Here is a 19,625-nt window from a genome sequence, read left to right on the forward strand (position 1 = left end):
TGATAAAAATATTCTTTATTTGAAGATATAGCGGTAATCTCAAATTAGGTAAACAAAACAAATTTAATGATCCAGGAAGCTGATGGGCCCTAAGCAGGGTAAATACAAAGGAAAACACACCCGGCCACAACACAGCCAAACTGCTGAAAGCCAAAGATGAAAGGAAAATCTTGAAAGCAACAAAAGAAAAATGTCACATTGAACACAGGGGAACAACAATCTGATTAACAACTAACATGGTCACAACATTTTCAAAGAGCTGAAAGAAAATACCTGTCAATACAGATACAGTAGAAACAATCTACGTGATTATGAATGTACCCAATTTTAACAAGCCAAGACAAAATTGATTTTCTTATTCAATATGTGCTATTTCTTAACCACCCATAAAGGGGTTGAATTTGGTGAACTTAAAATAGCATGGTGATTCACATGTGGTCATTAAGCAATGTACCTTTTACTTTTTTAATAGACATCAAATTATAAAAGAAATAGCAGTTATATGAAAGAAAATGAGTGCATGAGATCTCCCAGGAAGGACTACAAAGTGGGAAGAGTAGTGTCCTAGAACAGTGGTCCCCAACCTTTTTTGGGCCACAGACCAGTTTAATGTCAGAAAATATTTTCACGGACCGGCCTTTAGGGTGGGACGGATAAATGTATCACATGACCGAGACAAGCGTCAAGAGTGAGTCTTAGACGGATGTTACAGAGGGAATCTGGTCATTTTTAAAAATAAAACATCGTTCAGACTTAAATATAAATAAAACGGAAATAATGTAAGTTATTTATTCTTCCTCTGCGGACTGGTACCAAATGGCCCATGGACCGGTACTGGTCCATGGCCCAGGGGTTGGGGACCACTGTCCTAGAGCACACCTCCCAGCTAGCAGCAATGTTAAAGTGTTGGAAACCAAAGAGAAACCTGCCAAGGATCCCCGAGAAAACAGGCCTGAGAGTTAAAAGTTGGTGTCTAAGCACAGAAGGCGAAGCAGAAGAGTCAATGGTGATGAACACTACTAAGAAGTGGGGTAAGGTTTACATCAGAAGTGCCCGTTGACTTTAACAACAGGATGGACATAGAGATTCTGGCAAAAACGCTCTCCGAAGAGTGACTTTCAGGCTTGGAGCAAGACTGAGGGAGAGGAAAGAATGGGCAGTAAGTGAAGCGAGAAAATGTATAGTTTTGTAAGCTGGGAGGTAAGAATTAAGAGGAAAAAGCCTAGATGATAGCTAAGAGGTAATCTAAGTGTGTCAATACAAAACCCCTAAAACTCAGTGGCTAAAAACAAGCATTCATCGTCACTCCTGGGGCTGTGGGTGAATCGGGGAGTTCTGCTGACCTGGGTCGGGCTGCACTCACTCACACATGCAGGGTCAGCTGAGGGCTGGCTGACCCAGTATGGTCTTACAGTGCTGAAAGTCGTTTTCTGTTGGCTGGGGTGACGGAGGTGAGCAGCCATGTTTGCTCCTCATCAGATGCTAGTTCACATAGCAGGGGCACAGCTCTAAGAGAGAACAGAACTCTGCAAGATTGCTCATCATCAGATGCTAGTTCACACAGCAGGGGCACGGCTCTAAGAGAGAACAGACTCTGCAAGATTTCTTGAGGTCTACTTACAAACTGGCACACCATTATGCCACATACTACTGACCAAAGTTGTCACAAGTCAGCCAAGATATAAGGTATAAGGAAAGAGATTTACTTCTTGATACAGTCTCATTGTAAGCACACTGATAAGGGTAAAGAATTTGAGACTTTTTTTTTTTTTTTTTTAGTGCATGAGAGAGAGAGAGAGAAAGAGAGACAAAGAGAGAGAGACAGACAGACAGGAAGGGAGAGAAATAAGAAACATCAACTCATAGTTGTGACACCTTAGTTGTTCATTGACTGCTTTCTTATATGTGCTTTGACTAAGAGGCTCCAGCCACGCCAGTGACCCCTTGCTCAAGCCAGCGACCTTTGGGCTCAAGCCAGTGACCTTTGGGCTCAAGCCAGTGACCATGGGGTCATGTCTATGATCCCACACTCATGCCAGTGACCCCATGCTCAAGCTGGTCAGCTCACACTCAAGCCAGCGACTTCGGGGTTTCGGACCTGGGTCTTTTGCATTCTAATTCGATGCTCTATCCACTGTGCCACTGCCTGGTCAGGCAAGGGGCCTTTTGTTTGTTTGTTTGCTTTGTTTTGTTTTTCTTTGCCATCCACTTACCCCACTGGATAATGGCTGGTTTTAATCTTTGTTTTGTTTTTTAAGGGCACAGACTTAATTATGATGTTGGATAGGAGTTATGTAGAAGGAGAGGTCAAAGGTATGAGGAGAGATCATAAAGAAGGGAGTTCCTGAAGGGAAGAGAGAGCACATGCCCGACTGCACAGTGGGAGGGTGACCTGAGACGCCAGTGCCACAGCCACGCGTGAAAGGAAGGAAACGACGCAGACAGAGCCGCGTGTCGATTTGGTGGTAGGAAGTGGAGTGAATTGTGGTCTTCTTTTCACTGAGGAGGCAAAATAACTTGTCCGAAGCGAGAGGGGAGGTGGAAAGCTTGCCTGTCTGTGGGTATGGAAAGAAACCTAACTAGGGAAATAGCAGGCCTGGTTGAGATTTGAGACCGGAACTTTAAAGTCGCACCAATTTGTATGGTGTTGTGATCTTCCTTCGATCATAGGAAGGTGCTGCTGGGGCTCAGGGCAGGCCCCCAAGTATTCCACGATGGCATCCTGATTACTTTGAAGTTACTTGACAAGCAGTTGATGCAGGAGGGCGTGTTAACCCTCCCCTGGTTCCCTGAGTGTAGGAAATAAATCTTCCCCGTGCAGGGTGACCTCCTTGCTCCAGGATGGCTGAGAGACACAACCATATGGCTAGAGGTACAAGACCAGGGCCAAAGAGCCTATACAAGGGGGAGCAAAAGTAGGTTTATAGTTGCTCTTAAGGAAAAAATGACAATAATTAATAAATAATAATCTAAAAATAAATGATTTCATGTACTCACAACTGTCAACCTACTTTTGCCTCGCCCTGTATGTAGCAACCCTGTTGCCTCCTTGGGTTCGATTCCTCAAAATAAATACCCGAACCTCGCTTATCTTCCTTTCTAATGAGCACTAACTGTATTTTTTCCTGTCAGTTCTTCACAATGTGGTTTCTTTGTCTAAAAATGTATCAAATGCTGGCTGGTCTATTGTTTCTCCGAGCATCGTTTATGTTTCTCTTATGAACACATATCAAGTTGGTAGTTCTCCTGTTACTCTAACCTTGTGTTTTATTATTAGTCCAGTCACAAGAATTTAAAAGTGGGTGGGTGGGGTGGATTTTTCCCCTTTCCCCAACAGTGCCACTCACAGGCATGGACCAGTGAGGTCAATTAACTGGAAGGGCAATGGACAAGGATGTGGAAAGAGTGACCAGTGGCTCATGAAACACAAATCAGACTGAAAGGAAATATGGAGGGTGACCGTAGACAGCGATCTGGATGGTTATACAACCAAAATTTACTTTCTCACAGTTCTGGAGTCTAGGAGTCCAAGATCAAGGTGTCGGCAGATGTGGTTCTATCTGATACCTCTCTCTTTGGCTTACATGTGGCCCCCTTCTCACTGTGTTTTCACGTGGTCTTTCCTCTTGTTCACATCTGTGTCTTGATCTCCTCTTCTTATAAGGACATCAGTCTTACAAGATTAGGGTCCAGCCATGTAACCTCATTTTACCTTAATTTACCTTTACCTTTTCAAAGGCCCCCATCTCCAAATACAGCCATGTTCTGAGGTACCGGCTGCTAGGACTTCAACATACGGATTTTGGAGGAGCACGACTAAGTGGAAAACCGTGGGGGTAGCTGGGAGGTGAAGGGATTCAGTGACTAGTGGCTGTGCTGAAGTCAAAGAGCCAATGTCATGAGAATGACTGAAAAGGAATTGGAAAAAACACAGTTTTGTAGTTAAAGAGTGGAATACCTAAATTTATTATTTCAGAGGCGTTCCTCAGTTTATAATGAAGGTTAAGTCAAGGTCATGAAAGTGGGTAGCTGAAGAGGAAAGAGTGGTCATGAACTCATGAAACAAGGATTCTGAAGGGGTTTCCCACATGAAAATGGAAGTCACGTAAATTGGGGGAGGGCTTGGTAGAGGGTATTAGTAGGTGTATGGATTACGGGGACTGCAAGACTGTGAGCGAATCAGTCCCCAAAGCCCTGATGTAGTGTATGAGGGAACACAGAGGCCCTCCCTCCAGAGGCTCCTCTGGAACTTCAGATTGGCTTGAGTATGGGATTCAGGGGAGAGGCCCTGGCCTCAGGACGCCTGAATAGGAGGCAGGCTGAGGCTTGGAGGTGCTCCCGGAATGAGAGGTCCATGACGTTAGGTCTATGGCAGGGAGGTGAGACCCTCTTTAAGCTGAATTTTTATCCTAACATCACTCCTTACTTTACACCTTTCCTATCAGCACACCGCAATAGCAAGCAATGAGTAACTACTGAAGTACTGGGAAAATAAATGTTCCTCTCCATGTTGTTGAATCACATATTTTAAATCCTATTCCACAGATTTACCTTTTTAGTACCTTATTTCCATGGATACCATAGTTACCATAGTAAAACTATGTATAACCATATACATAGTTATGTGAATGAGACATGTAGACTGGGAACAGGGCAGAAATTCAAAACAGAAGAGTCCTGGACCTTTGTTCTGCTTAGCAACAATACTAATTGCGTATATGAAGCGAATGCATATTATCAATATGTGCTAAGTCTTACTAAACCTGAAGTAATTTAATCTTCATAATAAGCTGCTTTGTAAATTGACTTTTAGGTGCTCTATATTTTGAATTAGAGTCAGTTGTATTACACACACACACACACACACACACACACACACACATCTACTTCATCTACTCTGTAGACCTGTTCACTTTTTTTTAAACGAGAGGCAGGAAAGCAGAAAGACTCCTACTAGCACCCCAACTGGAATCCACCTGGCAAGCCTTCTATGGGGGTGATGATCTGCCCATCTGGGGCTTGCTCTGTTGCTCGGCAACCAAGCTATTTTAATGCCTGAGGCAAGGCCATGGAGCTATCCTCAGTGCCCAGGGCTAACTTTCTTAAGCCATTCTAGCCATGGCTATGGGAGCAAAAGAGACAGAGAGAGAGATAGAGAAAGATAAGGGAGGGGTGGGGGTAGAAGCAGATGGTTGTTTCTCCTGTGTGCCCTGACCAGGAATCAAACCTGGGACTTCCACATGCTAGGCTGACACTCTACCACTGAGCCAACTGGCCAAGGCCTGTTCAGACTCTTAAAAGTAAAACCTTTCATGTTCTTAATCTTAAAATACAGTTACTTTCTTGTTTGTGACACTTTTCTTGTTCTATTTAAGAAATCTTTGCTTGTATTTATTTATTTATATATTTAGAGGGACAGAGAGACAGGAAGGAAGAGAGATGAGAGGCATCAAGTCATTGTGGCACCTTAGTTGTTCATTGATTGCTTTCTCATATGTGCCTTGACTGGGTGGGGGGGCTCCAGCTGAGCCAGTGACCACTTGCTCAAGTCAGCAACCATGGGGTCATATCTATGATCCCACACTCAAGCTGGTAAGCCTGTGCTCAAACTGGTGACCTTGAGGTTTTGAACCTGGGTCCTCTGTGTCCCAGACTGATGTTCTATCCACTGTGCCACCGCCTGGTCAGGCTTTGTTTCTTTTTAGATAATGAAGATGTCCTATTATTATTCTAAAAATGTTGTTGCTTTACATTTTATATTTAACTCTTCAATCCATTTGGCATTGACTTCAAAGTATGATGTGAGGTAGAGATCAAGATTTTTTTTCTACCATGTTTCTATCCAGTTAACTGAGTCCCATTTATTGAAGTGACCATCCTTTTTCCACTGCACTCAAGTGTCACCTTGTCATAAATCAGGTGAGCAGACCTGAATGGTATGTTTCAGAATTCTCTCTTTGCTTCATTGCTTTATTTGTTCTTGTAAGTTTATCATTATTAATTTTATAGATGAGGAAACTAAAGCCCAGGAAGGTTAAGTAACCTTAGGCTCTAAGTCACTTTACTAGCAAGTCTACCCTGTTAATTACATCGTGTAGTGTCTTTAAAAGAAAGTTTGCCAAAAGTTACTATGTCTTTCTAGGAAAGAGAATACTCCCCACACTGGGCACTGATAGTATGAATTAATGGAAGAAAGCTCAAGTCAAACATACATGAGTTTGAATCACCATTCCAGTCATTAAAAGTGAGAATACAGACAATTAAGCTCTCTGAAATGTTTCTTTGTCTATAAAATGAGAAAAACAATACCTATCTAGCAACTTTAAATAAAACCAAATCAGACTATCTTTGTGACTTAGCATATTGTGCTGAATAATGTTATTTGTTTCCTAATCCCTTAACAAAAGTGCTTAAAGCTGAAAAAATTTATACAGGGGGTCCTCAGGTTATAATACAGTTCCGTCCCTACGACAGTGATGTAACCTGAATTTTGGTGTGTCGAAACACACCCTAGCCTAAGTCACTTACTTATCCTAACACAGTTGTAAAATCATAATCTAGAATGTAAAAACACAACTAAGCCACAGAAAAAGAAAAAGGACATATACTGTACTGTACACTGTACTGTAGTAACAGAAAAAATGAGTGTAAAGAAATTCCTTACCTTTATTCCTGTGGTTGGCTTGCACACTGGAAGGGGCATTGCAAGGTGGGAGAGAGTGTTCTATTGGGAGGAGGAAGCTGGAGAGGCAGGAGAACCTGCAGAAGGTGCTGGAGATACTGGGTCAGGTGAATCAGGATTGCCTAAGGAACATGCAGGAGATGCTGGAGATGATTCTACCTGTACTACAGGTGTTTTCATACTGAGAGGCAGCTGATGTAGAGGGTACAGGATCTGTTGCAGGCTTCTCTACCTTCTTAAAGAATTGTTCCAGGCTAGCCTGGAAGGTTGATGACTTCTTCTCTTCCGAAATCTGCCTATAGCATTGTAAGGCATCCATAACAGTTCTGTAGACCTTACTGAATCTGTCATCGCTGGGGTCCTCAGCCTGAAATTTCTCCAACCCATCTCTACCATAGAAAAACCCTCTGCCAAACCCTTGGTGGTAAATCTCTTGGGTTCTGGGGTTTCTATCTCTTCCTCTTCAATCAGCTGCTTCTCCAGCTGAATGAGGTCCTCAGCAGACAGCTCCTCTCCATGTGATGCCCTTAGCTCTGACTTTCACTTAGGAGCCATGATAAGGGTCAAAAAGTTGCCTAACAAAGCAACACAAACGGAACACTTGTGATTTTAACAGTCCATAATAGTGCAGGTAAGAGTACTGTGGGACGCCAACTCCCTCACTCACATGCTGCGTTACTGTGTCTTCTTCCGCCGCGCGCAACTGAACTAGTTCACCCATGTAGTCCGTAAGTACAACACTAACGGCGTAAGCTGAAACACTCACATCTCGATTTTTTAAACGTTTTTATGGGAATGAGAGTCATAAACTCGAAACATCGTATGTCGAGACTGTTGTAACCTGAGGACCCTTGTAGATACATTTTGTAGACGATTACGTTCTAACAATTTTGATGTGTTCAGTTGGATGTTGATATCTAATGGCAAAGAAAAAAAGAGAGATGAAAACACAACCAGTAGCTTTTGCTGGATACCATCACGACTAGCCATGTCTCTATTTTCATTCTGCTTTCCCAATACCAGTCATCTCGTGATTACAAAGGAAAAATACACGGAAAGGTAGCAACTTGCCTAAGGCATCATTGGGTCAGCCTAGGATTAGGATGCATGCTTGTTCCTCAGCTCAAACCCTTGGGTTGCCAGGAAACTATGACCAATTGAAACAGTTTTGGTGACAATTTATACCTCCAACAAAAACAGGTCCTCTTAAAAACAAAACAGGCCCTGGCCGGTTGGCTCAGCGGTAGAGCGTCGGCCTAGTATGCGGGGGACCCGGGTTCCATTCCCCGCCAGGGCACATAGGAGAAGCGCCCATTTGCTTCTCCACCCCTCCACCGCGCTTTCCTCTCTCTCTCTTCCCCTCCTGCAGCCAAGGCTCCATTGGAGCAAAGATGGCCCGGGCGCTGGGGATGGCTCTGTGGCCTCTGCCTCAGGCGCTAGAGTGGCTCTGGTCGCAACATGGCGACGCCCCGGAGGGGCAGAGCATCTCCCCCTGGTGGGCAGAGTGTCGCCCCTGGTGGGCGTGCCGGGTGGATCCCGGTCGGGCGCATGCGGGAGTCTGTCTGACTGTCTCTCCCTGTTTCCAGCTTCAGAAAAATGCAAAAAAAAACCCAAAACAAAACAAAAGAAGCATTTTCCCCCTTCCCTTTCCTGCTGCTTACCTTCCGACCTCTTCTAATTCTATTTTTCCCTATCTCAGTTTTTCAGTTTTTCTACTTCTTTGTCTTCTTCCTATGGCTTGTACCTCCCTGCAGGTGGTGCCCTGTGGCGTTTTCTCCAGCCTGAGGAAATGCTTGTCTAGGCCAAGCAGCACTGAGGATGGGAACTGACCTGGACCAGGCAGAAACACCTGTACAGCAATGATGAATCCCACTTGCTGTGTCTTTGCAAAGTTATCCTGATTCAAGAGATATCTCATCATTCTTAACATATTTTCAAAACGAAATTATTCTAAATTGATTTTAAACTGCACGTGGGGGCACCCATCCTGTCCTGGCAGAGGAGATGGGGCCATACCAGCTCATAGCCTGCATTCACTCTGCTGTGGACAGATACATCAGGCTGTCACAGACAGGCTGACAGACATTTGCAGCATCCCACCATGTCCCTTGCTCTAATTCAAGGCTTCTAAAGCATCTTTCTAATTACGATTCCCAAGAGATATGCCTATGGGGAGAGATGGAACTGATTATGCCTTTACTGCTTGCCTGTATAGAACAGGAGGGGCTGCAAGTTCTTTATTCCAGCACTTTTTTTAAAGACTCGAGCTAATGTAATTCCTCTGAGGAACTGGGAGAACAAAACACCAGGAAAGAAGCACAGAGGATTTGCCCTGGAGTCACGTTTCAAACTAATGGTTAATGTGCAGAAGTCATCTAAATGCAATAAAACATTTAATTTCAGAATATACAAAGATTGTGTGCAGACCATTTTAAAAAGCCAGAACATGTCTAATACTAACCTTTTTTTTTCTACTTGCAGAATCTGGGGCTGTTTTGTAGTTTTATTAAATCCTATATGCCTCAGGCTCTGGTTTTTAATAATTCCATTTCCCCTGGAATTTTCACTCCGAACCGTTCTAGGAGCTAATGGCACACTAGAATTTTAAGCATGTGGTGAGGAAGGTTGAGAAACGGAGGCCCTGGTGGCCTCCCCCAACACTTCAGAAAGCAGTGACAGACATGCCTGGCGCCATCTAAAACCCAGTGCTGTCCACACTAAGCAGAAAGCAGGATTTCTCCACCTCTGTGCCCTGGCCAGAGACAATGTACGAGGCTTATGCCCTGGAGCAAAGAAAAATGTGAAAAGAGACATGGTAGGAGGCTTCTGAGTTGGAACAGGGAAGGGCTGTCTCAGATCTAGAGGGGGGTAAAATCAATAGCTTTCTTTCCTGCCTTGACAGGTTCTACACACCGGGGCTAGAAAACAAAGGGTGCTATCTGTCCTCCAGAACGGGACGTTTCTGAAAGTTCCGGGTCTCTGTCCATGAACTCATCTGCCCTCTGCCCTTGATGTCGGTGAGGGGAAGGAAGGCCGCCAGAACCACTGTCAAATGTTCATAATTCAGGGTGGGATGTCTCCTATCATGCCAGTTCCTAGAATCCATTCCTTGTTGACTGTGGCCTCTCAGCAGTGCCTGGCAGATAAAGGCTGAGTTAAAAGTCTGGGCTGAACACCTCGCTGGCTGGGAGGAGCCAGGACGCAGGCTGCATGAGCACACCCCAGTGCCGCTGTGGAAAAGGAGGGTTTTTTCCTTGGCCTCAGTGACATAGGCCCATGCATTGTCCACTCCATCACCAGACACACCGCTCAATCGACTACAGATGTCGCCATAAAAATCTACTTAAAAATCTGGAGCTTTATTCCAGACACAAAAAGACAAATCCTGTATAACTCCTCTTATACAACGTACTTAAAATGGTCAAAATCATAAAGACATAAAGCATAATGGTGGTTGCCAGGGACTGGGAGGCTGGGAACCTTGTCATTTAATGGCTACAGTTTCAGATTTACAAGATGAAAGAGATGGGAACAGATGGTGGTGATGGCTGCACAACAGCGTGACTGTATTTAATGCCACTGAACCACACGCTTACAAATGGTTAAGATAGTTCATTTATGTTATGTATTTTAACACAATAAAAAGAGATAAAATCTGAATCTTAACATAAAGTAGGTAGTGAAATGTAAACTTGCAAGCAATGCTGTGTGCACTAAGTCAGAGACGGAAAGACAAATATCATGATTTCATTTATAAGTGGAAACTAAAGAACATAATAAATGAACAAACAAAACAGAAACAAAACAGACAAAACAGAAAGCACGCTGGTGGTTGCCAAACGGGAAGGGAGTTGGGGGCTGGGCGAAGGAGGAGAAGGGATTAAGAGGTACAAATCATTAGTCACAGAATAGTCACGGGGATGTAAAGTACAGCATAGGGAATAGAGTCAACACTGTTGCAATAACTGTGTATGGTGCCAGGTGGGTACTAGACATATGGGGGGGTCACTTCACAAATTATATATATGTCTAACCACTGTATTATATACCTGAAACTAATATAAAATAATACTGTATGTCAACTGCAGCTGAAAAAATAAAAATTAGCCTGACCAGGTGGTGGCACAGTGGATAGAGTGTCGGCCTGGAATGCTGAGGACCCAGGTTTGAAACCCCAAGGTCACTGGTTTGAGCGTGGGCTCATCCGGCTTGAGCAAGGGGTCACTGGCTTAGCTGAAGCCCCCTGCTCAAGGCATTGATGAGAAAGCAATCAATAAACAACTAAGGAGCTGCAATGAAGAATTGATGCTTCTCATCTCTCTCCCTTCCTGTCTGTCTGTCCCTGTCTTTCCCTCTCTCTTGCTAAAGAAAGAAAAGTACAAAAATTTAAAAATAACATGGAGAGATAATAACCTAGAGGATGTTATACTAAGTGAAATAAATCAGACAGAGAAAAGACAAATACCATATAATTTCCCTTATATGCGGAATCAAAAAAAAATGAACAAAACTGAGGCAAATTCATAGATAAAGAGAACAAACTGCTAGTTGCCACATGGGTGTGATGTTGAGGCCTGGGTGAAAAAAATGAAGGATTAAGTACGAATTGGAAGTCACAAAATAGTCACAGGGAAATAAGGCATAGGGAATATAGTCAACAATATGTATGGTGTCAAGTGGGTACTTGCACTTACTAGGGGATCACTTTGTAAATTATATAAATGTCTAACCACTAGGCTGTACACCTCAAACTAATAAAATATTAAATGTCAACTGTAATTGAAAAAACTTTTTTAATTTTTAATGAATTAGCAAAAAAAAAGTTGCAAGCAAAAGTGAAGAGATACTGCTATTGAGGTAATTTCATTTCCTTAGGCAACAAGTTTTACCGGGAGACTAAATTGATTTAGCTGAGCGCACTATGGAGATGGTAGATTACAAACCTCTCTAGGTCAGGTGACCGCAGCCTCAGCTCCAGGAGAAATCAAATTTCTAGCTGCTATGCAAGGAGGACATGTGCACAACATAGAGAAAATGAGCGGGACTCACGTATGCTAGGACCACCAATATGCTAATTCACTTGGTCAACTCTTGCTTTCTCTACTGTACTTGTGCAAGGACAGGCAACTCAGAGAAGCAAGAACACAGCTTGGGAACAATCTCCTGCACACTCTCTCTGCTCAGAGGGCAGCTCCTCGGGGGGCAGAGATCATGCTGTTTCTTCTCTGTATCCTGAGCACTGGTATGTGGCAGTTACAGAGGGAAGAAACATCATTTGAAGTAGGATTCAGTGAGCAGAGACAATGAAAGGCCAGAAAAAAATGTTTTCTTTCTAAAATAAGAAAAACCATCAACATAAAACTATTTGTTATTTGTAGGATATTTTAATAAAGAAATTAGAGAACTTTCAGAAGATAGCTGCAATGAATGAACATTATTTTTCTTCTTTGATATGTATGAGGGTTAATTTTATGTGTCAACTTGGTTTCATTTTGGCGCCCAGATGTTTGGTCAAACACTAGTCTGGAGGTTGTTGTGAAAATACTGTTTTTCAGATGTAATGTTTAAGTCAACAGACTTTAAGTAATACAGATTGCCTGGCATAATATGGATGGGCCTCATCCTGTCACTTGAAGAGCTCAGGAGAAAAAGAGTGAGGAAGAAGGAATTTGCCTACAGACTTGAGCTGCAACATCAACTCTTTCCTGATAGGCCAACCAGCCTGCCCCTCATTTAAAAAATTTCCAGCCCCCATAATCAGTGAGCCAATTCCTTAAAATAAATCTCTCTCTCCTGCATAACTATCCTATTAGTTCTATTTGTCTGGAGGACTCTAATACAATGTGTTACCGTAACTTTTTGAGAACATAATTGGAAATTGCCAATGAAAGTATTGATGCTGCTCTTGAAATGTGGAGACTAAGAACAAGTTCTGAGGGGAAAGATGGGAGCGCCTAGACCTGAATCTCCCCGATGGAGTACCATGGAAATCCTGCTACTCTGATCCCCCTGGGTCTCATGTTACTCCACGGACCTTCTTTTAGGAGGGAGACCCAATGCATTACACGTAGTTTACTGTCTGATGAGTCAGAAAGACAAATATGGAATTTAATCAGAGGGGCATGTCCAAACACATAGGAATAGCCTCCACTGCACACACACATTATTTAGTTAGTAATTACACTTTTATTGAATGCTGACTATATTTAGAGTACTGAATTCGGTGTTGTTAGGGCTGAAAAAAAAAAGTAAAAAACATTGTGTCCTCACTGAGGCTACTTACTAAAGGAGTAAGTTTAAGTCCATATATGAACAGCAAGTCAATTATAATATTTCATAAAACTATCATTGTTAAGGAATGTCAGATCTTATCCAAAAGATTTTTTTTTAATGTAAATATTTTCATCCAATACTGCAATTTTATTTGAACTTAAAAAAAATTTGAGTTCTGCCCTGGTCAGGTAGCTCAATTGATTCGAGTGTCGTACTGATATACTCAGGTTTTAGGTTCAATCCCCAGTCAGGGCACACAGAAGACTCAACCAATGAAATCATAAATAAGTGGAAAAACAAACCTCTCTCTCTCTCCCTAGAAATCAATAAGTAAATTAGGGTTTTTATAAAGTGTGTATATCATCATTATTAAGGAGATCCCAAAAGGTTGCTATATCAGTTTGAAGCATCTTTATTTATAACTCCAAGGTTGACTTATTTAATCATTTGGGAGTTTCAGATGAAGGAGACCTAGCCTTTTCTTCTTAAGACTTACATCTTACAAGTTCATGATTTTTATCATAAATCTTAATAGAAGTTTATCATTTATTAGTCATTACTGAGTTCGAGGCCTTCATTTTACAAATACAAGAACTCAGTTCTGGGATGTGGAATGATTTGCTCCCAGTCAGTTAATATAGCTATGTTAGCTAATAACTGTAGTTAGTTCCCGTGGTTAGTTATATAGTAAAGTTATTCCTCAAAACCAGTTCTTCTAATTTCAAGAAATGTGTTGCTATTGCTTTATCTGTCCCCAGGTTGTTGCTCAAAGTGTCTAGAAAAAGTATAATTGAGTCCTTGACCCACACCCACTTCCAAAGGCTGATCCAGGTCTGGTCCAGCCTCAGGGTGCTGTCCATTCTGTGGTTTGCTAAGAGTTCTCAGTCTAATAGTGAAGTAGCAGTAATTTCCAGTCTTTCTGGTTTTGGGTCATTCCAGCTTACAGGTATTCAGAAGGGCGGACCAGCTATGAGTCAGACCAGCTATGAGTTTGGTCGACTCTGGGCAGCCCAATTACTATAACAGAAACTCAACATCTTTTCTGCACAGGGCATAGAGAAAATACATTAGAAATATGAGTTGGTCAGCAGGAACTATTATACTTCCCGAACTCTTTGTGGACTATTCATAGAGTATCTTTTCAAGTTGAGCTGGAACTGAAGAGCTAGTCAAGGAGTTCTCAACCCAAATGTCTTCGAATTTTAAATTGACACTTAATCAAACTTCTACCACCCTTGTCCACAGTCTCAAGATCCACACAGGCCTTCCCCAGTGCGCTGTGCTCTAGAGTCAGAGTGTAATGCAAGAGGGATCCCAAACTAGTTTCATTAGAATTTACACCCATTTCCATGCATGATGCTATAAGTACTATTTTACAATTACCACTGTCTATGATTTGTAAAATTCCAACTCTTCTTTACATTAATACCAAATCTCATCTGTAATTTTCCCAGCACAATTTCTTCTAATTAAGCAGTAACTCCAGAATCCTTAAGGATTAGCCTAGAGGTCTGCACCGCAGTATTAGGAAAGGAAACGATACTTCTCAGCAGGGAACCCAAAGGCCTCTATTAACACAGATGGTGAGAGTGGGCAACAGTGGCCATGATGACCTAAAAATAAAAAGCCAAAGTGGGCGGCAACAAGTATTTATTTGAGATCAAAAAGAACAGCTATTTGGAAAGCACTGATTCAGGCAGAAATCCAAACAGCGTTCCAATTAGGGGGTGAAGGCAAAGGATTTTCATGAGAACAAGAAGGGGAATAACTACATGAATAAAAGGAAGGAATTTCTATTGGTGTTAATGAAACAGGGCAAGACTTTCTGTGAGTGCAGATAAGCTGTTCTTCTTCAGCTCTCCAGGTGGTGTTCACTCAGGTGGGTAATCAGGACCGCTTTCCTTGAGCTGCCAGAGCCGCATTGTATTGTTTGAAATGTGTATATTGAAATGCAGTGCTGCTCTGGCCCAGCCCCCAGGTTATTTTGCTCAGTTCTAATATTCCAGAGGTTGGAGGAAGATGTGCAAGGCCGTTCCTCTGGAGTGGCTGTCCTACATCTATTTAAAACAGCTCTCTCTATGGCAACTTTTCACAGCCACTAAGCATTTTGTATCTTCCAGTAGTCTACAGAGTAAGGCGCCAAAGCTTGCCTGGTGTAGGGGTTTGCTAGATGTTCCCTAAGAAGGTGTGTCCTATCAGAGACAAGGGGTTACCAGGGAACAGGTGGCAGGTTTATTCCCTTGTAATTCACAAACTCATCGCCAGTAATTATCGCTGTTCGGAGTGTGTCTGGTCTTCACGTGAGTCCAGCACTAATTGTGTTGATGAACTCACAGCTCAGAGCGCTGCCCAGTCCCTGGGTCTTGTCTTCCACCCAGAGGCCCTTTGTGGAGAGGTCCAGAAGGGCCTGTTGTCCTCATGTGATACAGAATCTGCTCTCCTTGCTCTGAGCCCAGTGCCCTGCCCACGCTGCCTCTGTGCTCCACACTGCCGGTCAGTTACCTCAGTGACCCAAATGAGAATAAAATGACTCCTGCCTGACACATTGAAACATTTGTTCAACACATCACACATAGTCAACCCAATGAAACATTTATTACACCCATTCTGTCATCACAAAGGAACATTTGTTTTTCTGTAATGAATTTTGGATTTTTAAAGATTTTATCCACTTGCCTTTCTATTTCCAGTTCCTCACATCCCCTCCTATTGTAAGAGCAGACACTGAAGTCTTCTTCAGTCCATCTCAGAAAAACAACAACCAAACAAAATAACAACACTACCAGCTTGGAATCCCTGCTTCCTCTTACATCCTACAGGAAGGAACTAACCTCTAAGTAATAATTTCCCATCTGTCCCTACATACAGGGAAGTGATCTATCAATCATTTGGTGGCTTAGCTTCCTCGTCTTGTACGGAGCAAGACATTCATGCTTGTTTTTGTTGAATTTGTTTCTCTTTAATTATATTATTAGTTACACTCTATCAGATAGCAAAGTGTAATTTAGACAACGGTCTGTTCTAATCTCAACAGTTCTGAGACCAGGATGTCCAGAAAGCGAGAGGGTGAACAGAAATCTGTCATTTATGATACAGATGTTCTACTGGTGAATCAGATGGAATAGTATCTTCTCATCTATACAATGGTTGTTTGAGTAAAGCTTTTGTTCAAGTTAAAATCATAAAGCAATTAGTGGTATTTAAAAAGTGATTGTAAAGAAATGAAGCTGCTTTCACAAGCTATGGGTCCTCACACATTCTTTTAACATGTCTGAAACAAAGCTCATGGCTTAGATCTAATTTTCCCGGCTGCCTTGGGAATTCTAGAAAAACAGAACCAGCTGTGAGTCCAGTCTGCATGAGGACATACTCAGACTCCTGGGAGTAAAGGCAAAAACAACTTTAGATCTGACGGTCGGATTCCTAGGGGTGGGATGACTCAACCGGACAGAAGATGCATCCAAGACAGTTTCCAAGTCTTCCTCACAGGGAAGCAGAGGCCAGTTAAACCGTTGGGGTTACTTGTGGGCTCCATAGTGGCAGAGATGCGGGAGGACAAAGCAGTTCAGAGGTCATTAGGAAAAGCTGAGGGTCAAAAGACAGAAACACCATCCACAAATGGTTGCTATCAAGGATAACAGGTCCACAGAGTCTAAGGTTAGAATCGCAGTGTATCAGATTGGAAACAGAGTGGGAATAAGTGAGGGAACATGAGAGTTGCTGACGGCGCTCCAGAGCAGTAGCAGGAAAGTGGAAGGTGGCTTGGTTAGAGCCACTCAAAGAACCAGAGGCAGGACAACTCACAGAACACTGAAAGCTTTGTTCCGTGTGGCTCCTGGTAATGGCCTTCACATGCCCTCTGGCCTGGATTCTAGGACATTCTCTCCAAATGAAATGTCTCTAATCGCGAGGCAGAGTCTCCAGCACTTCCTGTTTCCGACAGTCTTTGCTCGCGGCAGTGGGACAGTGGGCGGCCCCCGCGTGAGAAGGGGAATGGGCGAGTACAGGCCACGCAGGTGTAGCTGGGTGGTCAATTAGCGGTGACAAGAATCTGGCCACCATACCCCCACCACAAAGGACACAATGGCCACTAAGGGAAATCAAGTCCCTTTGGGAGTTGAGCTCCGGTGGGGATGAAAACAATGCATGCTCCCCCACCCTGCTGATGCTGCCCTCTGCTGTTGACCCTGCAGAAGAGGCTGAGGGAGGAACTCCTCAGTCTCCGTAGTTACTCTCCTTCTCTCCCCTCCGGCTCCAACACACAGTACACATCAGCCTATGACTGCCACTGTGGTCTTTGAACATATATGCAAATTATAGCAAGCTATTCTACTATGAAAACCTCAATGGTTTTCACAGCCTGTACAACAGGGACCCGCAGGCGCTGGCTCCTGCCTGCCTACCTGAGTTTTTCACACCTCTTCTCGGTCACTTCCCATGCACCCCAGCCACACTGCCATCCACACAAGGCTTGTTCCCACCCCAGAGCACCTGTTCTTGCTGTTCCCTCAACCTAAGGTCCATCCTCCCGCTCTCTGCATGGCCGGTTCAGCCTTCCCCTCCCAGGTTTCAGCTCCAGCGCTCTCCGCTGACCTCCTCTCTAGTCACTCTTCCCCCAGCGACTCCATTACGTGCACCAACCGCCTTACAATGTGCATTTGCTTGCTTTCTATGATCTCTTCTGAGGGCAAGTGTTCTGCGTGTCTCACTCATGACATAGCCAGAATTCAGCGTAGCGTCGCGTGTAAATTGGGCAATGCCATACATTTGTATACGTTGAATGGATTAATGAGAGAAATCTTAGTGAGGAGGTGGGGGGCGGAGGGGAGGAGGACCAGCGGGTCTGCGCTTTGCGCAGGGATTCTGAGCGACCAGCACCTCCTTCTTCCCCCATCTTTCTTCCCTGGCTCGAGGCCCTTTTCCTATTATGGGAGTCAGTTTAGCAGCAGCAGCAGCAGGTGCGGGCTTCACGCACAGATGGAGCAGGTTTCGAGGTGCTGTGATATGAAGGAACTGGCAAGTGTTCTTTGACCCTAAAATACCTATTCCATCTACTTGCCACAGTGTTTTTATTTTTAATTGAGATATAATTGACCTCACATGGTCTGAAATCCTTCCATTAGCAGAGTCATGCCTTTTCGCTAAGGCATTGATTGCCTCCTGGGTCCTCCGTTTTCCAAATGTCAACAGCTCCGGGCAGGGGAACATGAAACGTTGTCACCAGCTCCCTGCCATTAGCTGCGCACAGCACTCTCTGGAGCTGCCCGGGAGCAAAGCAGAACCAGGCGGCTCCCCTTTGCCAGATGTGGAAAGTCCCAAGAGGCCCCCCACTCCCACCCCAGCGACAAGAACAAGACTGATGAGACACAAAGTCATCATTTGCTGCCCAGGGCCAGCCCAACCGCAGATCAGACTGACCGGACCTGACACTAGTGTCCCCCACACGCTGTCAGCCGGCTTGGGGGTGGGGTTAGTCTCCTCTGCCTCCTCCCCAAGTGTGGGAACTGCAGGATTGGTTCAGACAGTAGCCTGAACCTGCCCACCCTGCCTCCCAGGGGAATTCCGAAGACGGACTGAGATAAAGACGTCATCTGTCCTGAGTTAGGCAAATATAAACACTGACAGTGACTTAAGCAGTTACGCTCAGGGACAGTTTCTTACTTCACCTCTCTAATTACTTTCAAAAGTTTCCATTCTTGGATCCAGCGCTTTGTTTGCTGGCATTTTAGGTCTCAGTGTTTACAGATGACACTTTGAAAATCATTGTGTTTGAGAGGTAACACTTTCCCCCTCATCTCTCCTGCGCCCCATCCCCATCTCTTTGTCTCTCTGTCTCTGTCTCCCCCTCACCCCCTTGGTTCCAAAGTCAGTCATATTTTGTATTCACTGACCTGAAGATCACCTGAAGTCACATCTGCCTCGAGCGGGAAGCCAGGTCCAAGCCAAGTCCACTGACACGAAGGTCCCCACTCTCCGGGGACTGGTGGGTTCCGCCAGCGTCTCGAGCAGCATAACTCAAGTCCTCCGTAAATCACACCTGTGCAGATCACCCAGCCCTTTGACACAGGTGTTTCGACCTTGAAATCAAAGCAGGGCCTTTAAATGCATGGGGACTGATTTTCATTTACCTGAAATTTTTGCTCTTAGTTTTCTGGCTTTATAATGAGTTTGGTTTTCAAGCCACTAGAAAACATAAAGCTTACTATTGAATACTTTTGAGCCTAAAGCTCTGTAAGAGTTATTTTTGTCCTTGCCCTTGAATTCTTTTCCATGGCCTTGACCTAGTCCGGGTCCCTGCATTTATATTTGGTTCAATCAACATAACCAGTACATCCCGCTGATATCCAAGAAAAAATTAATTCTCAGGAAAAACCATGCGGCCATAAAATAAGGGGGTGACGATTGCTCAGTTGACTTGACCAAAGGCACACTGCTGTATTTGCCTGGCAGAGCTGGTCCTAGCGCGTGGCCTGTGGCCCCAGCCCCACACTGTAGCCACTGTGTAGGGTGCTGGGGCCGCTCTGGCTGGGAGAGCCAGGGGGACTAGGGTTAGGTCCACTTGTCATAGAACAGAAAATAAATGCAAGACCGTTAAACACATTAGAGATGTCTTTGTTTTCCCCACAGAAAGGAAATCAGAAGGTGAACAGTCCAAGACCGGCATCAAGGT

At 43.9% G+C, this 19,625-nt stretch overlaps 1 long non-coding RNA gene across 1 annotated transcript in view; it reads right to left on the minus strand.

Annotated features, from left to right (window-relative positions):
* Positions 1-7,351: 7,351 nt before the first annotated feature.
* The window catches only part of LOC136383914 (uncharacterized), a 91,481-nt gene continuing 79,207 nt past the window's right edge, over positions 7,352-19,625 (minus strand). The window contains exon 3 of the long non-coding RNA XR_010747503.1: positions 7,352-7,599. This is a non-coding gene — a long non-coding RNA (uncharacterized lncRNA). The remainder of the gene's footprint in view (positions 7,600-19,625) is intronic.

This window comes from Saccopteryx leptura, chromosome 12, assembly GCF_036850995.1.
Source record: "Saccopteryx leptura isolate mSacLep1 chromosome 12, mSacLep1_pri_phased_curated, whole genome shotgun sequence".
NCBI lineage: Eukaryota > Metazoa > Chordata > Mammalia > Chiroptera > Emballonuridae > Saccopteryx > Saccopteryx leptura.